This window comes from Podarcis vaucheri (assembly GCF_965113315.1).
Source record: "Podarcis vaucheri genome assembly, chromosome: 16".
NCBI lineage: Eukaryota > Metazoa > Chordata > Lepidosauria > Squamata > Lacertidae > Podarcis > Podarcis vaucheri.
This window is the reverse complement of record NC_138754.1, coordinates 35,831,262-35,844,334: the sequence shown is the minus strand read 5'-3', so window position 1 is coordinate 35,844,334 and position 13,073 is coordinate 35,831,262. Positions and strand designations below refer to the sequence as shown.

The 13,073-nt window shown below is 45.7% G+C and overlaps 1 long non-coding RNA gene across 2 annotated transcripts in view; it reads right to left on the bottom strand.

Moving 5' to 3' along the window:
- The window catches only part of LOC309521568, a 503,597-nt gene extending 493,312 nt beyond the window's left edge, over positions 1-10,285 (bottom strand). For both annotated transcript variants that reach the window (XR_014214720.1, XR_014214721.1), the window contains exon 1: positions 10,174-10,285. This is a non-coding gene — a long non-coding RNA (uncharacterized lncRNA). The remainder of the gene's footprint in view (positions 1-10,173) is intronic.
- Between the last annotated feature and the right edge of the window lie 2,788 nt (positions 10,286-13,073).

Here is a 13,073-nt window from a genome sequence, read left to right as displayed (position 1 = left end):
GTGTGACTAGCCCAAGGTCACCCAGCAGCTGCATGTGGAGGAGCGGAGACACGAACCCGGTTCACCAGATTACGAGACTACCGCTCTTAACCACTACACCACACTGGCTCTGTATCATTTTGCTAGAAGCTTTAAAGCAGGTATGGTGAACCTGTGGTTGAAGTTGGTGAGAGCTGGAGACTGGAAGGCTGCAGGTTCCCTGTCCCTGCTTTAAGGAGGTTGCAAAGTCTATGATGAGAAGAAATGAATTAGCATTTCCCTGATGGGAGAGACACAAATCTGTCCCCCTCATTTTCTGGGCCCCGTGCCACTGGGCAAAATCCCCCTCCCATCCATGACACTACTACTACTACTACTACTACTACTTTGTTGTTGTTGTTGTTGTTGTTGTTGTTGTTGTTGTTGTTGTTGTTGTTGTTGTTGTTGTTGTTATCATCATCCAAAATTGCTCTGGATTTGTCTGTACAAAAGAAGTGATCATGCTTGTAAATTTCACATCATTCTGCCAACATTTTTACTTTTAAAAAGCTGTGAATGGCACATCTTTTAAATAAATAAAACTTTGTATGAACCAAGTACAAAAATGCATGGATCTATTTTCCTGTACAGTGGTACCTCAGGTTACATATGCTTCAGGTTACATACGCTATGGTGTCCAGGGAATTGGGGGGGGGGTCAACTCCTTCCATGCCACTATCCTGACAGTAGGAGCTTCTCTCTCAAGCCAAACTGCAGTTTTGGGGGAGGAGCGGATATCAGAATTGCAGGGCAGGAAGAAAGAGTTAACCCCCATCTTACCATGGTTCTGATCCTGATTAGACTCTCTCAGAGACTGCTATATACAGGGCAAGAAAAAAAAAAGATGGACACAAGACTAACCTATGTGCTTAACACAGTTCAACATGCACAGTTCAACACAAAAAATCAAAACTTGCAAAAATTCGGCTCCATGTAGATAGTTCTCCATGATTGGGGTTAAAAATGCTTTACTGCAGTCTTAGACATTTCAGGCAAAGATATAGCTATCCTGTAGAAAAGCACATTTGGATTCATTCTTTTTCGTTGTTGTCTTTTTTAAAGACATTCTTCCTGGGAAGAATTTCAAAAATATTAATTTCGACGCCCCCTCATCTCACTGCAATCATTAGAGATCATTTTTATTAAAGCTGTAGAAACCGAAGAAGCTTTTGGCTCGAGGTCAAATACTGGCATGTTCATTTGCTGTTGCTCCTAAAAGGAATTGCTCATCATAAATGAACATTTGGAGATGAAATATGGAAATAAAAAGAATTGATGGTCACTCCTTAAGCTGGTTTATTGGCTGAATCCATATAAACACACAACAAAAAATGCCATGGAGTGAAGTCAGAAATAGAGGGCCAGGGAAGGTATAGGTAAATTTACATAAAAAGAAAAGAACAGCCTTCATAAAATGTTATGGTTGCACATATTGTTTACTACAAATGGCTCAGAGAAGGGGAATCATGCGGTGGTTTCATTAAAAGCTAAGAATATTTTAGCCAGGCAGTATCTGGGTCAGTTGGGTCAGCTCTTCTGAGCTTCCAAAAGGGGGGGGGAAGAGAGAGACTGAAATACAGTGGTACCTCGGGTTACATGAGCTTCAGGTTACAGACTCCGCTAACCCAGAAATAGTACCTCGGGTTAAGAACTTTGCTTCAGGATGAGAACAGAAATTGTGCTCCAGCAGCGCAGCAGCAGCATGAGGCCCCATTAGCTAAAGTGGTGCTTCAGGTTAAGAACAGTTTCAGGTTATGAATGGACCTCTGGAACAAATTAAGTACTTAACCCAAGGTACCACTGTAAACGCAAGATAAATATACATGTTCGAGGTCCCTAGAATTCTCAGGGTCTGGGAACAAACTGGCAACCAATGCAGCTTTTTGAAAACAGGGGTTATATGTGATCTGAAGGGAGCCCCAGCTCCTGGGCGTGAGAACTCAGGAAGCAGAAAACCCCTGTCCTTCCAGGTTTCAGCTTCAGTTTATTGGCCCACATGCAACCCATTTCCTAGCACTGGTCTAACAGCTCAACTGCCTCTCCTGATTCAGATGCAACTGAGAGTTAGAGCTGGGTGTCATTTGCATATTAATGACACTTCAGATCTCCTTATAACAGCTTCCCGAGACTCTGAACAGATATTAAATAGCAAGTTGGACAAGATGGAACCCTGCAAGATGCCACAAGGCAACTCCTCTGGTGCTGAACAGTAGCCTCCCAAGGCTACTTTCTGGAAACGGCCCTGAAGGTAGGAACAGAAGCACTGAAGCGCAATTCCTCAACTCCCAGCCCCTTTGGATGCTCCAGAAGGATACCGTATTATAGGTGCATGAGCCCTGATCTCTTTTCCATTTTGCCACTCTCACGAGTCAATCCAGAGAAGGTGAAAGCATAACCACAATGTATGGCAGGGGCAATGCTAACCTGCAGAGCCCTGCCACCTTCTCAAACATGCTATCAGTCCCCAGGTGCTCATCTAAGCTACCTAAACCACTGAGACTAGGGCTTGCCGATCAGAAGGTCAGCAGTTCAAATTCCCGCGACATTGTGAGCTCCCCTTGCTTGGTCCCTGCTCCTGCCTAGCAGTTCAAAAGCATGTCAAAGTGCAAGTAGATAAATAGGTATCGCTCCAGTGGGAAGGTAAATGGCATTTCCGTGTGCTGCTCTGGTTTTGCCAGAAGCGGCTTAGTCATGCTGCCCACATGACCCAGAAAAACTGCCTGAGGACAAACGTCGGCTCCCTCGGCCAGTAAAGCGAGATGAGCGCTGCAACTCCAGAGTTGTTCGTGACTGGACTTAACTGTCAGGGGTCCTTTACCTTTTGATCAATTATCCATGGCTTTTTATTTTCACTGAGGCATTCCTAAAGGCCATAAATACGGACAAATAGCAGCAAGGATTTGCCAGGCATAAAGATCAGAAAATAGGGACCCGCCCTGGTAAATATGAAGATTGAGAACATTTGCGTGTTGAGTCCCACAGTGCCACCCCCCAAAAATTCACACTTCACACTTCAATTTTTGTTTAAGGTTTTTGGCATAATTTTTTGGCCACAACTTTATTCAAATACAAAAAAAATGTGAGTGGTTGCTTAGGCATTGGTTTGACTATCTGTCCTTGCCCCCCAAGGACAGAGCTGGCACTTCTGGACACCACCGGAAGCCAGCGTGGGAAACAAGTATTGGGGAGAAATGAAGCTGGGAATCAGTCCAACACTTCTCACCCTCATGTTCCGGTGGGGCTTGCACGGCCCAAGCCCGGCTCCACGGACAAGGACGAAAGAATGGCAAGCCCCTGGATTCCTTTAACGGAATTCCCTTTCCGCATCATTTGGAGGGACAGGCACTTACCCCTCCAAGAACCAATTTAACCAATGCCTAACCGCCAACCTTACAAGTTGTGACAATTTGCTATGCAGTAGGCAAAAACCAAATGGCACCAGCCAATCAGCCAAATGGCAAAATATCTACCAGGCCCCCGCTCAAAGGCGGACGACCCCATGACAGGCATAGCAAGGTCAATTGAACCAAAGAACCACCCTATAAAAGGGAGGGGGGCGGGTGATCCGGTGCAAAATGGCCAAGAGGTCGTCCCATCGTCTGGCTCCTATATTTATAGCCTCTAACCCCTCCTCCGAATTGGCAACACTCAAAAATCCCCAGCAACCCAATTAACCCTTTACAGGTTTGGGTTCCATCAAATTTGCCTAGTCATGACACAGTGGCCTGTTCCCCCAACCACAACACGTGCTCTCTGTTAGGGAGAACACGCTATGTCAAAGTTTATCCATCTATCTCCTCTCATGGAAACCAACAGATCTTAAAAGTGATTGTATATACTGCAAGGCAAAATTAGTGTGAGCCGTATGCAAAGCGCCTCTTTCTGAGAGCAGCAAACAGCTCAGCTTCATTTCAACAGCTAATCAACTGCAAAAAACCATTTATGGCTCCTACAACACGAACACATTACACTTTAAACTGCGGTTAATTGCTAACGTACAGTACAAATTAGCGAGGCTATAATCCCTTAAATCACTACTTTTTTTGAAAAAAAAATGCACATAAGCTCATAATTGTTGGAAGTGTTGCTCTATATGAGAGCGAAAGAGAGAAAGTGCGTTACGGCCTTCATTTGCAATCAAATCCAGAATTCAGCCTAAATATTAGGTAGCCTGCTTTAAAAATGTTGACAGCCACAGCAAATTCAGCCAATCTGCTGAATTTGCTACAAGGACATCTGAAATCTATTGGTTCTTAAAATACTTTGAAGCTAGTTACTTGAAGCTTGTTGTCTTCAGTTGGCATGTGCAGAAACCCCCACCAGCCCCATAAGAAGGGAGAGCAGCTAGGACCTCAAGGTTGCCTGCGAAAAGCTAGCATTAGAATGTAATGAGAACCTTGCTGCATCTGACCTGTGGTGCTGTGGTCTAAATCACTGAGCCTCTTGGGCTTGCTAATCAGAAGGGCGGCGGTTCGAATCCCCACGACGGGGTGAGCTCTCATTGCTCTGTCTCTGCTCCTGCCAACTTAACAGTTTGAAAGCACACCAGCGCAAGTAGATAAATAGGTACTGCTGTGATGGGAAGGTAAACGGCGTTTCCATGCACTGCTCTCGTTTCTGTCACAGTGTTCCGTTGCACCAGACACCTGTGCTGGTCCTGGAGGGAAGGTTACCGTTGGCGTAGTCAAAGTCCAGTCCTGGGTCACTGGGCTGGAAACAGTTCACAAGGAGCAAGGTGAGGTCCGAAGCAGGAAGCCAGGCGGGGACAGGAACACTGGGGGAAACAGGACTGGATGCTGGCCGAAACAGCTCATCAACAACGTTGCTCCCGCAACCTGGGACCGGGCTGACTGGCCTTTATCTTCTCTGAGGCCAGGGGCGGTCCCGGCCCCCAGGAGCCCCGCCTCTCCTGGCCTTAAGGCGAACACTCCTCCTGGGAGAAACCAGTTCCCTTAGCCTCTCTGCCCTGAGCCTCTGCAGTTCAGGAGAGGCTGAAGGGTTACTGGACCCAGGGGGAGACTCACCTGTAGGCACTGAGTCCTCAACCACCTCCGGAGCCAGAGTGGATTCACCTGGTGCCTGCTCCTGAGGATCTGGCACAGGTGCAGGCGCTTCAGAATCAAGGCCCTGCCCCAGTTCAGCTGGCCCTGGAGGCGGGGACTCCTGTGCAGGCTGGGATTCCTCCGGGTCAGCCTCTGAATCGGTTTCCCAGGCCATCACACCACCGGACCTGGAAAGCTGTCTGTGGACAAACACCGTCTCCCTAGACCTGAAAGCGAGATGAGTGCCCCAACCCCATAGTCGCCTTTGACTGGACTTAACCGTCCAGGGGTCTTTTAGCTTTACCTATTCCAGTATCCTATCTCCAGTATCACAGTGGACAACCAGATACCTATGGGAAGCACAAAAGCAGGGCCTGAGTCTAACAACACTCTCCCCCCTTGTGATTCCTGGTAACTAGCCTTCAGAGGCTAGTAACTCAGGTAGTATCACCTGGGCAGCAGACTGAACAGGCAGAAAAGTCACCTGGTCACACACATCTGCACTGTGGTGAGATGTATTGTATTTCAATTTAAATCACAGTAGCTGGGTCATATCCACTGCTAGTCCTACTCAAGAATAGGCCCATTGGGATGAATAGATATAACTAACTAAAGTGTCTTCAGGGAATTTCCCTCTGAGTAAATTCAGCTGGCTAGAGCCTGTTGCTTTTACATTTGCACCTGTGCATATAAATCATGGGTAGGCAAACTAAGGCCCGGGGGCCGGATCTGGCCCAATCACCTTCTAAATCTGGCCCACGTACGGTTCGGGAATCAGCATGTTTTCATGTGAGTAGAATGTGTCCTTTGATTTAGAATGCATCTCTGGGTTATGTGGGGGCCTGCCTGGTGTTTTGCCTGGTGTGATTTTATTTAAAATGCAACTCTGAGTTATTTGTGGGGCATAGGAATTTGTTCATCCCCCCAAAAAAAAACATAGCCCGGCCCCCTCACAATGTCTGAGGGGCAGTGGACCGGCCCCCTGCTGAAGAAGTCTGCTGACCCCTGATCATAGCTGTCAACGTTTTCCTTTTTTTAAGGGAAATTCCCTTATTCCGAACAGGATTCCTCGCAAGAAAAGGGAAAAGTTGAAGCTATGCCCCTGATATAAATCAACATATTTTTAATACTGGGCATGGGTCAGTCTAGCTCAGCATTGTCTGCACTGATGAATAATGCACCTCCAGGGCTTCAGACACGGACATTTGCAGCCGTACCTGAAGATGCAGGTTATTGAAGCTTGAACCTTCTACATGCAAACTGGATGCTCCACTACCAAGCCAGGACCCCAATAGAAAAGGAGAGGATGCTCTGAGATATTTCAAGTTCCTGACAGAGAGGCAGACCGTCCCCTGCCAAACTGAAGGGATGACATCCTGGTCCTGTTTCTACCTGCGGCTTGACCAGGAAGGCTCTGATTCTGCCCGCCCCACCTCCAAATCATGAATAAATTTTCTGTGGCTGCCTGAAAGCATATCAGGCTTTGGAGAGCCGCTCTTCTTACTTGCTGAACTCATGGATGTCCTGAGGTGTGGGAAGATAATGAAGGCGTAATTGCTAGAAATGGTGTTTGACAATTAGATGCATTTCACAGAGCTTCCTAAGGGGCAAAACAATTACTTTGATTTTGAAAATTTGGAACTCAGCCACTAAAACATGTTGTTTTCAACCCTCTCGGGCTCCCAGTACTTTTATGTTTTCATTTCACTGCTCTCAGGAGAGCCATTATTTCTCTTCTCTTCTTTATTAAAAGGACATCCTATTGCTGGCCAAATGGGGGATCTTGCAATATCCACCCAGAGCTTATTTGAAAGCAGAACCTGTGTTTTTCTGTTATTAGGCACAGAGGATCTAGATTAAACAGAAGCCATTTCAACCACACACTGACGTCTGTGAGGGACGCGGACAAGGGCAACATACACATTTTGAGCAACGCCTGCAGTCAGGGCATGCTTGCATTTTAAAAACCAATAGATTACTAGCTGCTAGCAAAGTGATACCAAGATTTATAAGCAAATGGGAAGGGGGAAGGAGCTGCTGGAAATGCAACAGAGTATGTTTTGCTCCGATAGACCTATCGGAATCGCTTTCTGATTCCAACCCCCACCCGCTCTGCAAGCACAAAAAGAAATCTCTCTCCACAGGCACTGAAGAAGGACTGCACACTGAGCACTCCCTCCCTGTCTCTTTCGGTGACTCACCCTCTGCCCCACATGGAACTCCCTCTCTCTCAAACTCAGCCTCCTTGCCCCATCCCACCCTCTGCCCATGTCCTGTGACAGCTCTCACTCTCACTGTTGGCTCTCCTTCTCATGGACCCACCCTTTGCCCACACAAAGTCCCACTCAGGTTCTCGCTCTCCTCCTCCCACTGCCTGTGCAGTTTGGAGATAGGAGGATGAGGAGGACAAGGAGGAGGAACTCAAATACATGAAAAAAGGCATCCCGTTTGAAGTCCAAACAGGACAGGGGACATTTTTCTCAAGGGTAAAAAAAAAAAAGGATGATAATGTTTTTCTCAGGATGGGTGGAAACCCCAAGCCCTTTAGTTGCTGCTGGACTACATCTCCCATCATCCCTGACCTTTGGCCGTGTTGGATGGAGGTGGAGTCCGAAGGGCTACAGGTTCTCCACCCTGACCTAAAAGCTTCCATTTAGCTTGAGTTCACTGAAAGCCCTCCTCATTGCTCCCCCTTTCCAAATTTGCCAAATGAGGGGGGTCTTCAAAATGCTGTGACACAGCCACAGGATTCAAGCCCTGGACAGTGTTACAGGAGAATTCAGGAAGGAAGAGAAAGATGACAAGAGGAGACCTGAAACATGCACTTGAAGTAGATGTGAACTTGTCGCCTGTATCTGACCATGAAGATGAAGACCAAATGTGGGTTGGATGGACCTTCTCAAAGCAATTCTTTCTTTCTTCTGCAGTATTTACTTTTGCAAGTTGCCTGTAGAGGAAAATATGAAGGTGACCTATGTGGACCTGTTGTTTTGGCATGGAGAGTCATCTCCTTGATATTCTGTTTTAATCAATGTGGTGGGGGGAGACTGATCTTCATCCTAATTTTGAAGATGCCTGGAAATCAGCACCACACTCAATAATTTAGCTTCAAAGTCCTTGCTTCAAGTTTCAAAGAGACTCTTAGCACTTTGAGGCTTGCCCATGAATGTACATGAAAGAGACACCTCTTGCAAAATCCTTCTGATGAGATGAGGAACCTCTGAGGTCTCTCAGGCTGGCACTAAGGTTAGAGAGATAAAACTTGCTGTGGATTTGTCAATCTGTCTGCAGAAATCTGGAAACTGTCTTGTTTTGAAGACAGCTTGTATATAAACTTTGTAGGGAAAACAGAAACCACCTGAGACTTCTGAATACTTAACTAGAAGTTGTTTATTGGTTATGTGGCATTGAGATCATTGTATCAGGACATTAGTGGAGATCTTGTAGGTCAATTAGCCTAACTTCCTTGTGTGATGGAGGAAATCTAGTGTCAGAGCATCCCTAAGAGATGGGCGCTCAACTTCATTTTTAAAACTCCCAGCTCCAGGGGAGGAGTTTGCAGCTGCATTGTTCCCTTCATTCCATGGGTTGGCAAGCGAAGGCCCGGGCGCTGGATCCGACGGACGGTCCAGGAATCACCACATGGATCGGCGTGGATCTGATTCTGATCGTTTGGGCTGTGCTATTCCCCCCACACACACACACACCACGGCGGCGTCTCCTCCCTCCCTCCTCCTGGCTTGTCCCCGCCATGCCTAGAGGAGGAAGGGGGCTGGGCTTTGTTGGTGCCAGCCCCTCTCCAGAGCCCCTTCGCGCGCCGCTCATCGTCCCTCTGCCACTGCCAGCCCCTGCCGCTCGCAAGACATAGGAGCCACAGTTGCCTGAGTTCCCCTCTCGAGCGGCTGCCATTTAAAGCAGCCCCTCTCTGGAGCCCTTTCACATGCTGCTCATCGTCCCTCGTTCATCCCCCCCCCCAATATAGTCTGGCCCCCCACAAGGTCTGAGGGACCGTAGACCAGCTCCCTCCTGAAAAAACCCCTGCTTTATTCATACTGCTGCTGCATTACCCTGATCTAAGCTATGGTTTTGCTCAGTGTTACATGTGGACTCATTTTTTTAACTCTTTCCAGACCAACCATGAGCTGCAACTATGGTTTCTGCTATGGCTTGTGGTTTGTCCAGAAGGGCGAAACTATGAGTCTGGGTTTGGCAACAGTCTAAGCCTGATGAATGGTATGCATTTTTCACTCTAGTTAGATTAAATTGTGTTTATGGCTGTATAGGGAGCTGAGAATTTAATTAGATTGCTTTGTTTATTGGCATGATTGATTGATTGATTGATTGACTGACTGACTGACTGATTGATGTATGGTGGTTGCAAAGAGTGAGTTGATTTTCACCTGTCAGTCATGGTATTTCTTTTTTCTTTTTTAAAGGGCTTTATGCTTTTTAGTTAATTTTCAGTTTTAGTATTTTACTTCTGGATGTTTTGTCTAGTTGTTAACTATTAATTTTCCTCATGTCTTTGTAGTCGTTTTTTATGCATAATGTTCCATTTAATACTCAAAAGGGTGCTCTTGTGTTTGTAGATTGTAGATCTTTCCCAATATTTTTAAAGTATTTTTTTTAAAAAGTTTTAACATGTGTTGTGAATGGCTTAAGATGAGCAGTATACAAATTATTCAAATACAGTAGTACCTCGGGTTACAAACACTTCGGGTTACAGGCTCTGCTAACCTGGAAGTAGTACCTCGGGTTAAGAACTTTGCCCCAGGATGAGAACAGAAATTGCGTGGCGGCAGCGGGAGGCCCCATTACCTAAAGTGGTACCTCAGGTTAAGAATGGTTTCTGGTTAAGAACAGACCTCCAGAACGAATTAAGGTACCACTGTAATAACAAATAACAAATCAAGCCAAACCATGCCTTAGCTTTGCACAGCAGCAGAATGACCAGGGAGATGTAAAACTAACACTATCTCCTCTCCGGAAGACCACAGGCATGGATTGAGAACCCGGCCAGTGAGAGTTTAATGGCAAAGCAACATTCACTGAGAATTCACTGAGAGCAAGGGGCTAACTTTTGTGTATGAATTTACAAAGCAGCCTGGTGAACCTGCAATATGTTGTTGTTGTTGTTGTTTAGTCGTTTAGTCGTGTCCGACTCTTCGTGACCCCATGGACCAGAGCACGCCAGGCACTCCTGTCCTCCACTGCCTCCCGCAGTTTGATCAAACTCATGCTAGTGGCTTCAAGAACACCATCCAACCATCTCATTCTCTGTCGTCCCCTTCTCCTTGTGCCCTCCATCTTTCCCAACATCAGGGTCTTTTCCAGGGAGTCCTCTCTTCTCATGAGGTGGCCAAAGTATTGGAGCCTCAGCTTCACGATCTGTCCTTCCAGTGAGCACTCAGGGCTGATTTCCTTCAGAATGGAGAGGTTTGATCTTCTTGCAGTCCATGGGACTCTCAAGAGTCTCCTCCAGAACCATAATTCAAAAGCATCAATTCTTCGGCGATCAGCCTTCTTTATGGTCCAGCTCTCACTTCCATACATCACTACTGGGAAAACCATGGCTTTTACTATACGGACCTTTGTTGGCAAGGTGATGTCTCTGCTTTTTAAGATGTTGTCTAGGTTTGCCATCGCCTTTCTCCCAAGGAGCAGGCGTCTTTTAATTTTGTGACTGCTGTCACCATCTGCACTGATCATGGAGCCCAAGAAAGTAAAATCTCTCACTGCCTCCATTTCTTCCCCATCTATTTGCCAGGAGGTGATGGGCCCCGTGGCCATGATCTTCGTTTTTTTGATGTTGAGCTTCAGACCATATTTTGCGCTCTCCTCTTTCACCCTCATTAAAAGGTTCTTTAATTCCTCTTCACTTTCTGCCATCAAGGTTGTGTCATCTGCATATCTGAGGTTGTTGATATTTCTTCCGGCAATCTTAATTCCGGCTTGGGATTCATCCAGCCCAGCCTTTCGCATGATGAATTCTGCATATAAGTTAAATAAGCAGGGAGACAATATACAGCCTTGCCGTACTCCTTTCCCAATTTGGAACCAATCAGTTGTTCCATATCCAGTTCTAACTGTAGCTTCTTGTCCCACATAGAGATTTCGCAGGAGACAGATGAGGTGATCAGGCACTCCCATTTCTTTAAGAACTTGCCATAGTTTGCTGTGGTCAACACAGTCAAAGGCTTTTGCATAGTCAATGAAGCAGAAGTAGAAGCAATATACCAAACCTCATTTAACATTCTGAACCAGAGAAGAACTTTTTGAGGAAATGTCACTCAGTTAATAATGCAGCTAAACTTTAGGAACGAAGAAAATACATATACTGTAGCTGAGATAATGAAATTTTAGTACTACTGCCTCTAGATATTTTACTACTTACTACTGGTGTTTTACTGTGGGTGTCATCCTATAGCTGTTTTCCTTTTAATAGTGTCTTGTCTTGTAGTTATTGCTTATTAGATTGTATTTTTATCATGTGGTTATTATTACCTGATTATGGCTTTAATAGAAAAGCATTATATAACTAATAACACCTTCTAACACTGAATCCTGCTGCTGAGTATTGATAGGATTGCAGCCAAAATGGAGACACTGAGAAACATGGTCTATGGAATCCCGAGATATGAAAAAGTACAAGCATTCTTCAAGGGGGGGGGGACACTTAAAAGGGCAAGTTCCACCCCAAAAAAGACCGATGAGATTGAGCATGCTCAGTATCCACAAAATGCTGTGTGACTGTTGCTGGTAGGATGGACAGGAAACTGGGTGGAGGGGAAATAATAATAATAATAATAATAATAATAATAATAATAATAATAATAATAATAATAATATTTTAAAAAAATGTACCCCGCCCATCTGGCTGGGTTTCCCCAGCCACTCTGGGTGGCTTCCAACAAAGATTTAAAAATACATTAAAATGTCACACATTAAAAACTTCCCTGAACAGGGCTCCCTTAAGATGTCTTCTAAATGTCAGGTAGATGTTTATCTCTTTGACATCTGATGGGAGGGCATTCCACAGGGTGGGTGCCACTACCAAGAAGGCCCTCTGCCTGGTTCCCTGTAGCTTTGCTTCTCACAGTGAGGGGACCGCCAGAAGGCCCTCGGTGCTGGACCTCAGCTGAACGATGGGGGTGGAGAAGCTCCTTCAGGTATACTGAAATGGTTCATTCTGAAAGTCACCATGGCTGGTGTTATGTATTGATGTTCTCACCCTGGCCACCAGGGGTATCATGTATATAGTTTACACTCAGGCCCATGTCAGTTAATTTAGGTGGGAAACCCTGGGTTGTTGTTGTTACAATGTTGACAGCCGGTTGCCTATAAAAGCAGGCTGGCTGAGCTGTTGCTGTTCAGTTCCGTTCCAGCTTTCTATAAAGAACCACTTGGAGAAACCTCTGTGTCATCTGCTTTGTCAACCCACTACTTAATAGCTGGCTTCCTAGAAACCTAAACAGGAGTGAAGCACACCACACCGTTTTGTTGCGGTCCCTTCAAGGAAATTAGTTAAAATTAGATTTGCTCAGGCTCAGCTTCCAAATAAGTCATACTCAGAGTAGACCCAGTGAAATCAGTGGGGATGGCAAACTTAAATTGGTTCTGACTTAGTTGGAGACAGCCCCTCGCTGTGGACCTTGGGTCGTATCCAGTGTAGCGCTAGGTTAAAGTCATTTAGCAGCATGTTTGTAATATTTTGCACCCATGAAATGTTGTTGTGCAAGAGCAAGTTGCTGGTAATTTTGTGGTGCCAGAGATTGCAAGATCTGTTGCACAAGCAAAAACTTGTTGAACAACAGTTGCATTGGATTATTGTGCTGACCAACATTAAAACTCATCATGCTCTAGCACAAGAGTTATTGCGCTAGCAGGCAGAGACTGTTGGATAGTACGCTTCATTTCCCCCCTCTTGCATATGCAGAACATGAAAACTCACACATTCTAAACATCAAAACTAGCCCTTGCAGCAACAGACAAGGAGCCCTTTGACACAATCTA